This window comes from Diadema antillarum, unplaced genomic scaffold, assembly GCF_040938485.1.
Source record: "Diadema antillarum isolate AM-2024a unplaced genomic scaffold, OU_Dant_1.0 seq00000130_RagTag, whole genome shotgun sequence".
Classification (NCBI taxonomy): Eukaryota; Metazoa; Echinodermata; class Echinoidea; order Diadematoida; family Diadematidae; genus Diadema; species Diadema antillarum.
Genome location: NW_027271208.1, coordinates 313,619 through 328,801, shown reverse-complemented (window position 1 = coordinate 328,801; position 15,183 = coordinate 313,619).

The following is a 15,183-nucleotide window of genomic DNA, read 5'->3' as shown; positions in this document are numbered from 1 at the left end:
GTTCCTGTGGTACTGTCCTGTGGTAATGTCCCAAAATACCACAGGGCAGTTCCTGTGGTAATGTCATGTGGTACTCTCCTGTGCTCCTGTCCTGTGGTATTTTGGGACGTACCACACGTAATTCGTGTGGTACTGTCCTTTGGTACTGTCCTGTGGTACTGCCCTGTGGTACGTCCCAAAATACCACAGGACAATTCCTGTGGTACTGTCCTTTGGTATGCCCCAGAATACCACAGGACAGTTCGTGTGGTACTGTCCTGTGGTACTGTCCTGTGGTACTTTCCTATAGTATTGTCCTGTGGTACTGCCCTGTGGTACGTCCTAAAATACCACAGAACAATTCCTGTGGTACTGTCCTGTGGTACTGTCCTGTGGTACGTCCCAAAGTACCACAGGACAATTCGTGTGGTACTGTCCTGTGGTACTATCCTGAGGTACTTTCCTGTGGTACTGTCTTGTGGAACTGCCCTGTGGTACGTCCCAAAATACCACTGGACAATTCATGTGGTACTGTCCTGTGGTATATGTCCTAAATTACCACAGGAATTTCTGTGGTACTGTCCTGTGGTACGTCCCAAAATACCACAGGACAATTCGTGTGGTACTGTCCTGTGGTACTTTCCTGTGATAATGTCCTGTGGTACTGCCCTGTGGTACGTCCCAAATTACCACAGGACAATTCCTGTGGTACTGTCTTGTGGTACATACCAAATTACCACAGGACGTTCGTGTGGTACTGTCCTGTGGTACTTTCCTGTGGTACTTCCTGTGTTACTGTCCTGTGGTACGTCCCAAAATACCACAGGACAGTTCCTGTGGTACTCTCCAGTGGTATACGTCCAAAATTATCACAGGAATTCCTGTGATACTGTCCTGTGGTACGTCCCAAAATACCACAGGACAATTTGTGTGGTACTAGCTGTCCTGTGGTACTGTCCTGTGGTACTTTCCTGTGGTAATGTCCTGTGGTACTGCCCTGTGGTATTGCCCTGTGGTACATCCCAAATTACCGCAGGACAATTCCTGTGGTACTGTCCTGTGCTACGTCCCAAATTACCACAGGACAATTCATGTGGTACTGTCCTGTGATACTTTCCTGTGGTACTGTCCTGTGGTACTGCCCTGTGGTACATCCCAAATTACCACAGGACAATTCCTGTGGTACTGTCCTGTGGTACGTCCCAAATTACCACAGGACAATTCGTGTGGTACTGTCCTGTGGTACTGTCCTAAGGTACTGTCCTGTGGTACGACCCAAAATACCACAGGACAATTAATGTGGTACTGTCCTGTGGTACTGTCCAGAGGTATACGTCCCAAATTACCACAGGGATTCCTGTGGTACATCCCAAAATACCACAGGGCACTTCGTGTGGTAATGTCCTGTGGTACTGCCTTGTGGTACGTCCCGAAATACCACAGGACATTAGATCTGTTGTGCTGTCCTTTGGTACTGCCCTGCGGCACTATCCTGTACCACACATCAGTGCCTGTGCTGACCTATGCTTGTGTTGTATATGTGTGGTACTGACAAGTACCACAGAGAAGTGCCACAGAGAGTACCACACGAGCCTGTGACACAGTACCACACAGTTCCTGTGTTAACATATATTTGTGTGGTACATTGTGTGGTACCGACCAGTACCACAGGGAGTACCACATGAGCCTGTAATACAGTACCACACAGTTCCTGTGTTAACATATATTTATGTGGTACATTGTGTGGTACTGACAAGTACTACAGGGAGTACCCTACAAGCCTGTGGTACGGTACCACGCAGTTCCTGTGGTACGGTACCACGCAGTTCCTGTGGTAACATTGCAAGTGTGTGGTACATTGTGTGGTACCGACAAGTACCACAGGGAGTACCACAGGACTTTTTTGTTAGGGGAAGAAGCTGAATATGTGAAATATCCGCCTCCCCCGCCCTTAGAATTAATTCATGAATTGACTTACTTTAGCTCTCTATTAGCTCCATCACTTTTGTAAAGAAGGTTTTTTTTAAGCTGAAATGGAATTTCGTTACCCGAGGCATGCGCTTTGAGTTTTCAAGAAAAAGACGAAAATGTGAAAATTAAGCCTCCTTCCTATGCCCCCTCCCATTTTTGGGCATCCCTTCATCTGCCATAGTAAACTTGAACCTATACATCATGCATTAACTGTCCTTACTAATAAAGCACATCTTTATATCTCTCTCACGTATTGTATACTCACTCTAAATCCCTTAGGTTGAACCTTCGTCTCGCCCAAACCACGCCCCCCCCCCCCCGCGGTTTGTTGCCCCTTAGTGAGATTCTATTACACTAGGGATGCTACCTCCCACGTTTGGTGAAAATCTGTCGTAGATTTGTTTAAGAAGATGCTGAAAATGTACAAATTCTTTCTCATCCCCCACCTCCCCTTCCCCCTCCCCCTATCAGGGCACCCCTCGATCCGATATATAATTAAACATGAAATTTCAGTCATTAAAGTCTTCACAACACTAACTTAGCTCTATCTTCTTATCTTTTTTTTTTGTTCGACAGATCTAAGAAGATTAAAAAGAAATATCCAGAGTTTTGCGAATGGGAGACTTCAACCTCCCCCCCCCCCCCCCCCCCCCCGGGCCTCAATCTTCGGCGGGGGCTCATTTTAACAAATTAAGATCGTTTCATCATAAAGATGCTATCTGCCAAGTTTAGTGAAAATTTGTCATAGATTTTTCAAGAAGATGGAGAAAATTTTGAAAATCTCCCTCCTCCCCCTCACCCCCACCTACCCCCGATCAGAGCACCTCTTGACCCGCCATAATCAAACATGAGATTTCTGTCAAAAATCTCCTCATGGCACTAACTTTTTCGGTTCGCAGAAGTTTAAAAAAATCAAGAGCATAGGGACTTTAAAGGGTCCAACCCCCCTCATCTTCGGCCGGGGGGGGGGGGGATCATTTTAACAAATTAAGATCAAATCACCATAAATGTACTATCTGCCAAGTCTGGTGAAAATCCGCAGAAAATGTAGAAAATCCCCCTCCTCCCCCCCCCCCCCCCCCGCACCCCCTATCAGGGCACTACTGGACCCGTCATAATCAAACCTTAAATTTCAGTAACCAGGGTCTTCATATAAAATACTTCTATTCTTCGGTTCGACAGATTACAAATTCCAGAGTTTAGGGACCTGAAGCTTCAACTCCTCCCCCCCCCCCTTCGCGTTGGGAGGGGGTGGGGCTCATTTGATAGTAAAAAAAAAAAGAATGCTATCTGCACAGTTTGGTGAAAATCCTTGAGATTTATCAAGAAGATGCAGTAGTGGATACCCCCCTTCTCTCCATCACTTCCTCCCCCCCCCCCCCCAGCTGAAGCAACTTAACACCACAAAAGCAAGTTGACCAGATAGAATACCAGCCAGAATGTTACATGACTACGCTGAAGAGCTGTCGCCCTTCATCACACACCTCTTCCAACAATCCTATGAAACTGGGGATCCACCCCGAGACTGGAAACAAGCCAGGGTTATCAGTATCTACAAATCTGGGGATAAAAGTTATCCAGCTAACTACCGACCAATATCATTGACATGCTTGTGCTGCAAGATAATGGAGCATCTTATCCTCAGTCACGTTTCCAAACATCTTGGCATCAATGACATCCTTGTGAAGAACCAACATGGATTCAGGCAACATACCTGTCCTGCGAAACCGAACTGACTGAAGCTATTCATGACTGGGCCTCAACAATCAATCAGCAACACCAGACTGATGCCTGATGCCTTGATTTCAGCAAGGCGTTTGATAAGGTTGCCCATCGCAAGTTTATCTCCAAACTGGACTTCTATGGTATATGTGGCCACACTCTGCTCTGGATTAAGAGTTTTCTGTCGGGAAGGTCTCAGACAGTGACCATCAATGGTTCTTCATCACCAGCTGTTGACGTCTTATCTGGAGTGCCGCAATACCTAGGGGGCAAAACCCCATTTTGGGGGGAAATCAGACATGGGCTGTTGTAAAAGGTTGTTGGGTGTCAAAATGTTCAGGGGATCATTCTTGACAACTTCTAGGTGGACTACCTGAAAATTATGCTGCTGGTTAGAAATGGCGGCCATTTTTTCAAAATGGCCGCCATGTGTAAGTAATAATGATATTTTTGGCAAATAACTTTTGAAAATTACCTTTAATCAACATGTGTGTGGTATCAAATTGAAGAGAATTAAATTATCTACAAGAATATACCACATTTGAGTGGTTTAAAGGCAGTTTGCATAAAAAATTCTTGGCCAAAATCAATTTTTTACTAATTTTTCCACATTATGTAAATTTTGCAAAATTACTATTTTGTTCATATTCCAAAAATTATAGCAACTACAGACCTCAAAGTTGGTAGAAAACTGTCTTTATATATGGTTAACAATGTGTGGAAATTACAATTGAATTGTTTTCCTAAATGAAAAGTTATGATGTTCCAAAGTGGACACTTTATATAACATAAAACGGCAGTTTTCTAGCTTTTCTGTTGCATATGCATACAGTGTATGTACAACTTTCGTTGGCCTTTGGATATTGAATAAAATGTGCCTGCAGTGATCCGCTCCATTAAGATATAAATATTTTGAGCTCTGACTGTAATTCACATGGCCAAGATAGTACATGTCAAGAGGTCGGTATTTCACGAAACCATTAGTGCAACATGGTCTATGTAAGTGTGCACAATATGAGGGTGATCAGGCATGTACAATATACATAATGTTCAGCTGAAACCGGAACCTATACCGGTAATTTGCCCAGTTCAGATGTTATCTGAGCAAAGGGTCGTTATTTCACAAAATGGTCTATGTATCGTGGTCCATATGTGTGCAATATATGGGGTAATGTATTCTCAAAGATATCTTAGTGATGTATTTCTGACCTTTGACCCATATTTGCACAGCCAAGATGGCTTCTGAGCAATAACTAGTTATCTAAAAAAATTATTATGGGTCTGTATACATGTATGTGTGTAAAATATGAAGGCGATCATATTTACCAAGATAAGAGATATAATATCTGTGACCTTTGACCCAAATTTGGACTGCCCATATGATGTCCTAGCAAATTGTTGTTATTTCTGCTGACGATCCATGTATCATGGTCTATATGTGTGTAAAATATGGGGTGATACGTATCATATAGTGACGAATTAGACAAAGAATGAGGTATTAATTGACCTTTGACCATTCTTTGCACTGCCAGGATGGCATCTAAGAAAAAAGTTTTTATTTTGTGAAATGATTCTTGCAACCATGGTCTTTGCTCGTGCAAAAATATGGGAGTAATAAGGCATGTATTTACCAAGATACAGGATAAAACATTTTTGACCTTTGACCCTAGTTCATACAGCCAAGATGGTATCCGATGAAGTAAAAGTAGTTGTTATCTCATAAGATGGTGTACACGTATATGGCATGGACAGTGTACAAGCCATGCAGCAAGTTCAAACTGATGGTGTGTAGGCCTACATTTCAGAGACCATGAACAAATACTGCACATTTCCCCATGTAGATGTATTTGGATTGGACAATCAGGGTTATCCAACAAGACCGACATTCATGAGTCACACAGCCCACGAGTCCTACACTAGGCAAATAAAGCTCATGAGAGCGACACTAGGTAAAAACAGCTCACGAGTTCGACAGACACAACACAAAGTTTAATGGGTCAGTCTCGTGGGCCTTGTTTGCTGGTGTCGAATTCATGGACTGTATGACTTGTGGGCTGTATAACTTGTAGACTGTATGACTCTGTGGGCTGTATAACTCTAGATTGTATGACTCGTGAGTGTCGGTCTTGAGACGAGCACCAGGACAATCTTGACTGGAAGAAAAAGACATTAGAGGGTGGGAGTTTTAATGCCACTACTGCCATTGTCACTGAAAACCAGGACAAACACTCAGAGAATGTCCGGGAAGGTACTAAACTGTCCAATCCACATTCACACAAAAGAAAGACGCTCTTTGATGATGAAGACCAACCCTTTTACAAATGCCATATCTCAGTTAAAGACATTTAGGTCACTTCAACATATAGAGAAACTCGAGAGTTTGATGACATCTTCAGATATGCAGGTCGATAGGAGTTTTGCTTGTGTGGCGCCTCGGAGGAATGATCACATCTTTGCGATTGTGAACTGGTACAGACGAATGGATAAGCAAAACTTCCTGGTTTTTCTGCCTTCTGCGCTGATCTCTATCCACAAAGAACATCAAGTACCATTGGCTATCTATCTTTGACCCCATCTTCCCGAATGGATCCGGCTGGTCTAAAGGAGAAAATGATGCGACTTGTCAGGTATCACAATCGGCCATCAACATTTAATAATCACAGGATATCAGGCTATGAACTTGCAGTCGCCATCACAATCAAGCATCGTGGATAGTTCTTGCTACTGGGCTGCTTTCATCTAGCTCACAACTACATGAAAGCAGTTTGCAAGATAATTAGGGAAGCAGATGTAGAAGATCTTCTCGTTGCTGCTGGTCTATGCCAGGAGGAGACCAGTCAGAAGATGTTTGGTGAAAAAGCTGACTATTACCAGGCCATACATGCCCTGAGAATCCTGAGCGAAGCTATGTGGGGTTTGTACTGGGAAGCATTCGAAGCATGGATGCCTGATTTGAAGGAAACCAGCCACAGGTAGAATTTATCCTGAAGATGCTGTTTGACAAAGACATTGCAACCTCCAAGAAGTTAGGCATGATTTAGAAATCCAAAGAGCAGTAATAAGCCCCGCAGGAACAGATGTTTTTCCAAGAATCCGTGATTGAACGACCAACTGCAATCTTCTGGACCACCTTCTCGGAGATGTTAGACATTCTTCACAGGTTTAAGCCCTATCTGCTACCAGCGAGAGACTGACTGGGTAGGACATCTCTGTGAATCATCACAAATGCTACCTTACCACCAAGTAGCAAGGCACTACAAATATGAACATGGTCTTTGCCTCTCTGTCCCAATATATCTGACTGAGAGGAAGAAACTACCTGTAACAGCCTCAGATGTTAATAAAGCATTATGGTAGGTGCATCATTTGTAGGGAGGAGAATGGATGGCAGTCACAATAGTGTATCTCATGTCATGCTTCTGGAACAGCCCTACTAGTGCACATGCCAAGGAAGGAAGTGTCTGAATGGCATATACACTAAGCCATGCAGCACAGATGAGTGGGTTTACACAAAACCGTTCATTAATTGCTGTCTCTGAAGAGCTGAAATCTATGCTAAACATCTTCATTATTACAGCCCCCACCATGAATCAAGTGTAAATCGAGTTTAATGGATGAAGACCTGGCGATCAAGAATGGCAGCAGTTGAGACAAATCTGTTCAGTGCAATTACAACTTCCCTGTATAATAAAGTGTAACAACTGGACAATGCACCGATTCCAACGTAAAGGACAATCTGGTTAGAGTGAAACAAATTGGTCTAGAGGCATTTTCTCAATCACTGACTAGTGATTAGAAGAAAACAAGTAGCTGAGCACATTCAACACATATAACAAGACTCCAAAGAAGTCTGTGGATAAAACAGCAGCATCAGGTCAGAGTAACGAAATAAGTGACCATTTGCTTTAATACATATATGATTCTGCATTATTGTCAGTGGCTTAGAATTAAGACTTTGTTGACTTCATTGGGAATCACGAATGCAGTGAATACCCACTATCTCTCTTCAAGGATGATAGCAGCATGAGAACAGGCACCAAGTCAAGCCGTGTCAAAGTTCTGATAAAAGACACTGAAGTGACCAGCAGTGCCCCAACTCGACAGAAAGACAGCAGTAGTCTTTGATGCCATGTATGCCATTTGACGTTGGTCTTTTCACAAAGATGACATTTTCAGAACCATTGCGGGTAGAACGATACAAATTCCTGCTGCTGAATGATGTACCTGCTGGTACCGAATTCATACACTTCTGCTGTGACAAATGCAGTGGGCCATTACCACCTTTAAGTCTGCTGAGCAAGAACACAGGTCAAAACCTGCTGAGACATAGGAAATCAATGATCATTACATGGTCCCTGACACACAAGATTTCTTTGTAGTGGCAGCAAATGAGGCTAAACTCCTAAACTTCCTCTGTGAGAAATGGTCTTCACTCTGCTGTTAGCTCGCCTCATATCTACCTAGGTGGTGGCTTTACAAAAGAAGCGAGAAGCATGTTAATCGCAAAAGAGTCTGTTATGAATGTCCCTGCCCTGAAATCAACACAAAAGGATGCTGATACAAGGGTAATACTGCACAATTTGTACAGTGCCCCGAATGATAGAGTTAAAAGAGTTGTTATCCATGTGAATGATACAGACATCATACACTGTAATTTCTAATAGTATATGTATGCCTACATTCTGGTGCAACACATGTGAAAGATCTACCTAAACTATGGGTGAGGACAACTCAGGATGCGTATTTGCAGATCTATGATTTGGTATTTATGGCACCTGGAACTTCACAGTGTTGTGCAATGCCTGTCATCCATAGTTTAAAGGTATAACCTGTATAAAGGTAGAAAATGCCCTTGTGGCTGATATGAAAGTGCTAACTTCAGAGCATTATAATTTTTTAATGAGATATGCAATGAACCTGTAAGTTTCACAGAATACTGCCCATATGTATGGACTGTTTTCCAGAAAGTTTGAATTCTCTAGGACAGATGATTTTTGAAGTATGACAATTTGCAATTTTGCAGAATTTAAATTTTTGGTAAAAATTGTAATAAAAATTATATTTTGGCTGGAAATTTTTATGCAAAATATTACCAAACCAATCAAGTGAGGTATCATCCTGTAGCAAATTTAATTCTCTTTAATATGATACCTCGCACATGGTGGTTAAAGGTAAGACTCAAAAGTTATTTGTAAAAAATATAAATATCAGTTAAACATGGCGGCCATTTTGAAAAAATGGCCGCCATTTTTTTCCAGCAGCATAATGTCAAGGTAGTCCACCTAGAAGTTGTTCAGGAGGATCTTCTGAACACATTGATACCAAACAACCTTTTACAACAGCCCATGTCTGGTAAACCTGTCTTGCCCCCTGGGTACCTAGGGGGCAAAACCCCATTTTGGGGGGAAATCAGACATGGGCTGTTGTAAAAGGTTGTTGGGTGTCAAAATGTTCAGGGGATCATTCTTGACAACTTCTAGGTGGACTACCTGAAAATTATGCTGCTGGTTAGAAATGGCGGCCATTTTTTCAAAATGGCCGCCATGTGTAAGTAATAATGATATTTTTGGCAAATAACTTTTGAAAATTACCTTTAATCAACATGTGTGTGGTATCAAATTGAAGAGAATTAAATTATCTACAAGAATATACCACATTTGAGTGGTTTAAAGGCAGTTTGCATAAAAAATTCTTGGCCAAAATCAATTTTTTACTAATTTTTCCACATTATGTAAATTTTGCAAAATTACTATTTTGTTCATATTCCAAAAATTATAGCAACTACAGACCTCAAAGTTGGTAGAAAACTGTCTTTATATATGGTTAACAATGTGTGGAAATTACAATTGAATTGTTTTCCTAAATGAAAAGTTATGATGTTCCAAAGTGGACACTTTATATAACATAAAACGGCAGTTTTCTAGCTTTTCTGTTGCATATGCATACAGTGTATGTACAACTTTCGTTGGCCTTTGGATATTGAATAAAATGTGCCTGCAGTGATCCGCTCCATTAAGATATAAATATTTTGAGCTCTGACTGTAATTCACATGGCCAAGATAGTACATGTCAAGAGGTCGGTATTTCACGAAACCATTAGTGCAACATGGTCTATGTAAGTGTGCACAATATGAGGGTGATCAGGCATGTACAATATACATAATGTTCAGCTGAAACCGGAACCTATACCGGTAATTTGCCCAGTTCAGATGTTATCTGAGCAAAGGGTCGTTATTTCACAAAATGGTCTATGTATCGTGGTCCATATGTGTGCAATATATGGGGTAATGTATTCTCAAAGATATCTTAGTGATGTATTTCTGACCTTTGACCCATATTTGCACAGCCAAGATGGCTTCTGAGCAATAACTAGTTATCTAAAAAAATTATTATGGGTCTGTATACATGTATGTGTGTAAAATATGAAGGCGATCATATTTACCAAGATAAGAGATATAATATCTGTGACCTTTGACCCAAATTTGGACTGCCCATATGATGTCCTAGCAAATTGTTGTTATTTCTGCTGACGATCCATGTATCATGGTCTATATGTGTGTAAAATATGGGGTGATACGTATCATATAGTGACGAATTAGACAAAGAATGAGGTATTAATTGACCTTTGACCATTCTTTGCACTGCCAGGATGGCATCTAAGAAAAAAGTTTTTATTTTGTGAAATGATTCTTGCAACCATGGTCTTTGCTCGTGCAAAAATATGGGAGTAATAAGGCATGTATTTACCAAGATACAGGATAAAACATTTTTGACCTTTGACCCTAGTTCATACAGCCAAGATGGTATCCGATGAAGTAAAAGTAGTTGTTATCTCATAAGATGGTGTACACGTATATGGCATGGACAGTGTACAAGCCATGCAGCAAGTTCAAACTGATGGTGTGTAGGCCTACATTTCAGAGACCATGAACAAATACTGCACATTTCCCCATGTAGATGTATTTGGATTGGACAATCAGGGTTATCCAACAAGACCGACATTCATGAGTCACACAGCCCACGAGTCCTACACTAGGCAAATAAAGCTCATGAGAGCGACACTAGGTAAAAACAGCTCACGAGTTCGACAGACACAACACAAAGTTTAATGGGTCAGTCTCGTGGGCCTTGTTTGCTGGTGTCGAATTCATGGACTGTATGACTTGTGGGCTGTATAACTTGTAGACTGTATGACTCTGTGGGCTGTATAACTCTAGATTGTATGACTCGTGAGTGTCGGTCTTGAGACGAGCACCAGGACAATCTTGACTGGAAGAAAAAGACATTAGAGGGTGGGAGTTTTAATGCCACTACTGCCATTGTCACTGAAAACCAGGACAAACACTCAGAGAATGTCCGGGAAGGTACTAAACTGTCCAATCCACATTCACACAAAAGAAAGACGCTCTTTGATGATGAAGACCAACCCTTTTACAAATGCCATATCTCAGTTAAAGACATTTAGGTCACTTCAACATATAGAGAAACTCGAGAGTTTGATGACATCTTCAGATATGCAGGTCGATAGGAGTTTTGCTTGTGTGGCGCCTCGGAGGAATGATCACATCTTTGCGATTGTGAACTGGTACAGACGAATGGATAAGCAAAACTTCCTGGTTTTTCTGCCTTCTGCGCTGATCTCTATCCACAAAGAACATCAAGTACCATTGGCTATCTATCTTTGACCCCATCTTCCCGAATGGATCCGGCTGGTCTAAAGGAGAAAATGATGCGACTTGTCAGGTATCACAATCGGCCATCAACATTTAATAATCACAGGATATCAGGCTATGAACTTGCAGTCGCCATCACAATCAAGCATCGTGGATAGTTCTTGCTACTGGGCTGCTTTCATCTAGCTCACAACTACATGAAAGCAGTTTGCAAGATAATTAGGGAAGCAGATGTAGAAGATCTTCTCGTTGCTGCTGGTCTATGCCAGGAGGAGACCAGTCAGAAGATGTTTGGTGAAAAAGCTGACTATTACCAGGCCATACATGCCCTGAGAATCCTGAGCGAAGCTATGTGGGGTTTGTACTGGGAAGCATTCGAAGCATGGATGCCTGATTTGAAGGAAACCAGCCACAGGTAGAATTTATCCTGAAGATGCTGTTTGACAAAGACATTGCAACCTCCAAGAAGTTAGGCATGATTTAGAAATCCAAAGAGCAGTAATAAGCCCCGCAGGAACAGATGTTTTTCCAAGAATCCGTGATTGAACGACCAACTGCAATCTTCTGGACCACCTTCTCGGAGATGTTAGACATTCTTCACAGGTTTAAGCCCTATCTGCTACCAGCGAGAGACTGACTGGGTAGGACATCTCTGTGAATCATCACAAATGCTACCTTACCACCAAGTAGCAAGGCACTACAAATATGAACATGGTCTTTGCCTCTCTGTCCCAATATATCTGACTGAGAGGAAGAAACTACCTGTAACAGCCTCAGATGTTAATAAAGCATTATGGTAGGTGCATCATTTGTAGGGAGGAGAATGGATGGCAGTCACAATAGTGTATCTCATGTCATGCTTCTGGAACAGCCCTACTAGTGCACATGCCAAGGAAGGAAGTGTCTGAATGGCATATACACTAAGCCATGCAGCACAGATGAGTGGGTTTACACAAAACCGTTCATTAATTGCTGTCTCTGAAGAGCTGAAATCTATGCTAAACATCTTCATTATTACAGCCCCCACCATGAATCAAGTGTAAATCGAGTTTAATGGATGAAGACCTGGCGATCAAGAATGGCAGCAGTTGAGACAAATCTGTTCAGTGCAATTACAACTTCCCTGTATAATAAAGTGTAACAACTGGACAATGCACCGATTCCAACGTAAAGGACAATCTGGTTAGAGTGAAACAAATTGGTCTAGAGGCATTTTCTCAATCACTGACTAGTGATTAGAAGAAAACAAGTAGCTGAGCACATTCAACACATATAACAAGACTCCAAAGAAGTCTGTGGATAAAACAGCAGCATCAGGTCAGAGTAACGAAATAAGTGACCATTTGCTTTAATACATATATGATTCTGCATTATTGTCAGTGGCTTAGAATTAAGACTTTGTTGACTTCATTGGGAATCACGAATGCAGTGAATACCCACTATCTCTCTTCAAGGATGATAGCAGCATGAGAACAAGCACCAAGTCAAGCCGTGTCAAAGTTCTGATAAAAGACACTGAAGTGACCAGCAGTGCCCCAACTCGACAGAAAGACAGCAGTAGTCTTTGATGCCATGTATGCCATTTGACGTTGGTCTTTTCACAAAGATGACATTTTCAGAACCATTGCGGGTAGAACGATACAAATTCCTGCTGCTGAATGATGTACCTGCTGGTACCGAATTCATACACTTCTGCTGTGACAAATGCAGTGGGCCATTACCACCTTTAAGTCTGCTGAGCAAGAACACAGGTCAAAACCTGCTGAGACATAGGAAATCAATGATCATTACATGGTCCCTGACACACAAGATTTCTTTGTAGTGGCAGCAAATGAGGCTAAACTCCTAAACTTCCTCTGTGAGAAATGGTCTTCACTCTGCTGTTAGCTCGCCTCATATCTACCTAGGTGGTGGCTTTACAAAAGAAGCGAGAAGCATGTTAATCGCAAAAGAGTCTGTTATGAATGTCCCTGCCCTGAAATCAACACAAAAGGATGCTGATACAAGGGTAATACTGCACAATTTGTACAGTGCCCCGAATGATAGAGTTAAAAGAGTTGTTATCCATGTGAATGATACAGACATCATACACTGTAATTTCTAATAGTATATGTATGCCTACATTCTGGTGCAACACATGTGAAAGATCTACCTAAACTATGGGTGAGGACAACTCAGGATGCGTATTTGCAGATCTATGATTTGGTATTTATGGCACCTGGAACTTCACAGTGTTGTGCAATGCCTGTCATCCATAGTTTAAAGGTATAACCTGTATAAAGGTAGAAAATGCCCTTGTGGCTGATATGAAAGTGCTAACTTCAGAGCATTATAATTTTTTAATGAGATATGCAATGAACCTGTAAGTTTCACAGAATACTGCCCATATGTATGGACTGTTTTCCAGAAAGTTTGAATTCTCTAGGACAGATGATTTTTGAAGTATGACAATTTGCAATTTTGCAGAATTTAAATTTTTGGTAAAAATTGTAATAAAAATTATATTTTGGCTGGAAATTTTTATGCAAAATATTACCAAACCAATCAAGTGAGGTATCATCCTGTAGCAAATTTAATTCTCTTTAATATGATACCTCGCACATGGTGGTTAAAGGTAAGACTCAAAAGTTATTTGTAAAAAATATAAATATCAGTTAAACATGGCGGCCATTTTGAAAAAATGGCCGCCATTTTTTTCCAGCAGCATAATGTCAAGGTAGTCCACCTAGAAGTTGTTCAGGAGGATCTTCTGAACACATTGATACCAAACAACCTTTTACAACAGCCCATGTCTGGTAAACCTGTCTTGCCCCCTGGGTACAAGGGCCGGTCGGTCCTAGGACCTACCCTTTTCCTGGTGTACATGGAAATAACATCTGTGACGAGATCTCATCACCAATCCGGCTCTTCGCTGATGACTGTGTGGTACATACAGATGCATCAGATCAAGATGTGACCAGGACCTCCTCCAAAAAGACAAAGAGACATGGGACATGGCCTTCAACATCAAGAAGTGTTCCCACATGACCATCACCCTCAAGCGTAAACCAATGACATGTTCCTACATCATGCGTGGACAAGAGGTACCACAGACAAAATCCTACAAGTACATGTACCTAGGTGTCACAATTACCAATGACCTGAGTTGGGGTGTACATACACAGAAAACCCAGGCTAAGGGCTCCAGAACCCTTGGCATCATTCGGAGAACTCTAGGCAAATGTGACAAGAAGGTGAAGGTACCTGCATACAAGCAACTCGTCAGACCTCAGCTTGAGTACGCAACCTGCACCTGGAACCCACATTGGTACATACCCAGAAAGAAAGCCAGATCCTAGAAAACATCCAGCGTCAAGCAGCCAGATTCGTGTTCCACGATTACTCAAGGGAATCCAGTGTTACCTCTATGCTCTCTTCTCTCGGCTGGGAGAACATGCACTACAACATCGTAGACAATGTATCACCAGATCGGTTAGCCATCTATAGATAAAGTATGCACACCATACTCGGGCTCAGAGTTGTCTACATGTAAATTAGCCTGCTGATTGACACCGTAAAGTCGCCAGACATTCACATCGCATGTAACACGCGCCGCGATCGGAGATCAGCATTGGGCGAAGGCTTTTCATCGCTTTCAAAATGCATTCGTAATTCACCTTTTTCCTCCATAAAAACACAAATAATTGTAATCCAAATGTATTTTACCATATGTAACAGGTGACAAAACCATCTTTAATGCGAGGATGTTTTTAATCTAGAATGGATTTCAGGTGGCAGATTAATACAGTTTTTTCAAGCATGATGATGCACAATGCATCCTACAACTGTACATTGAAGT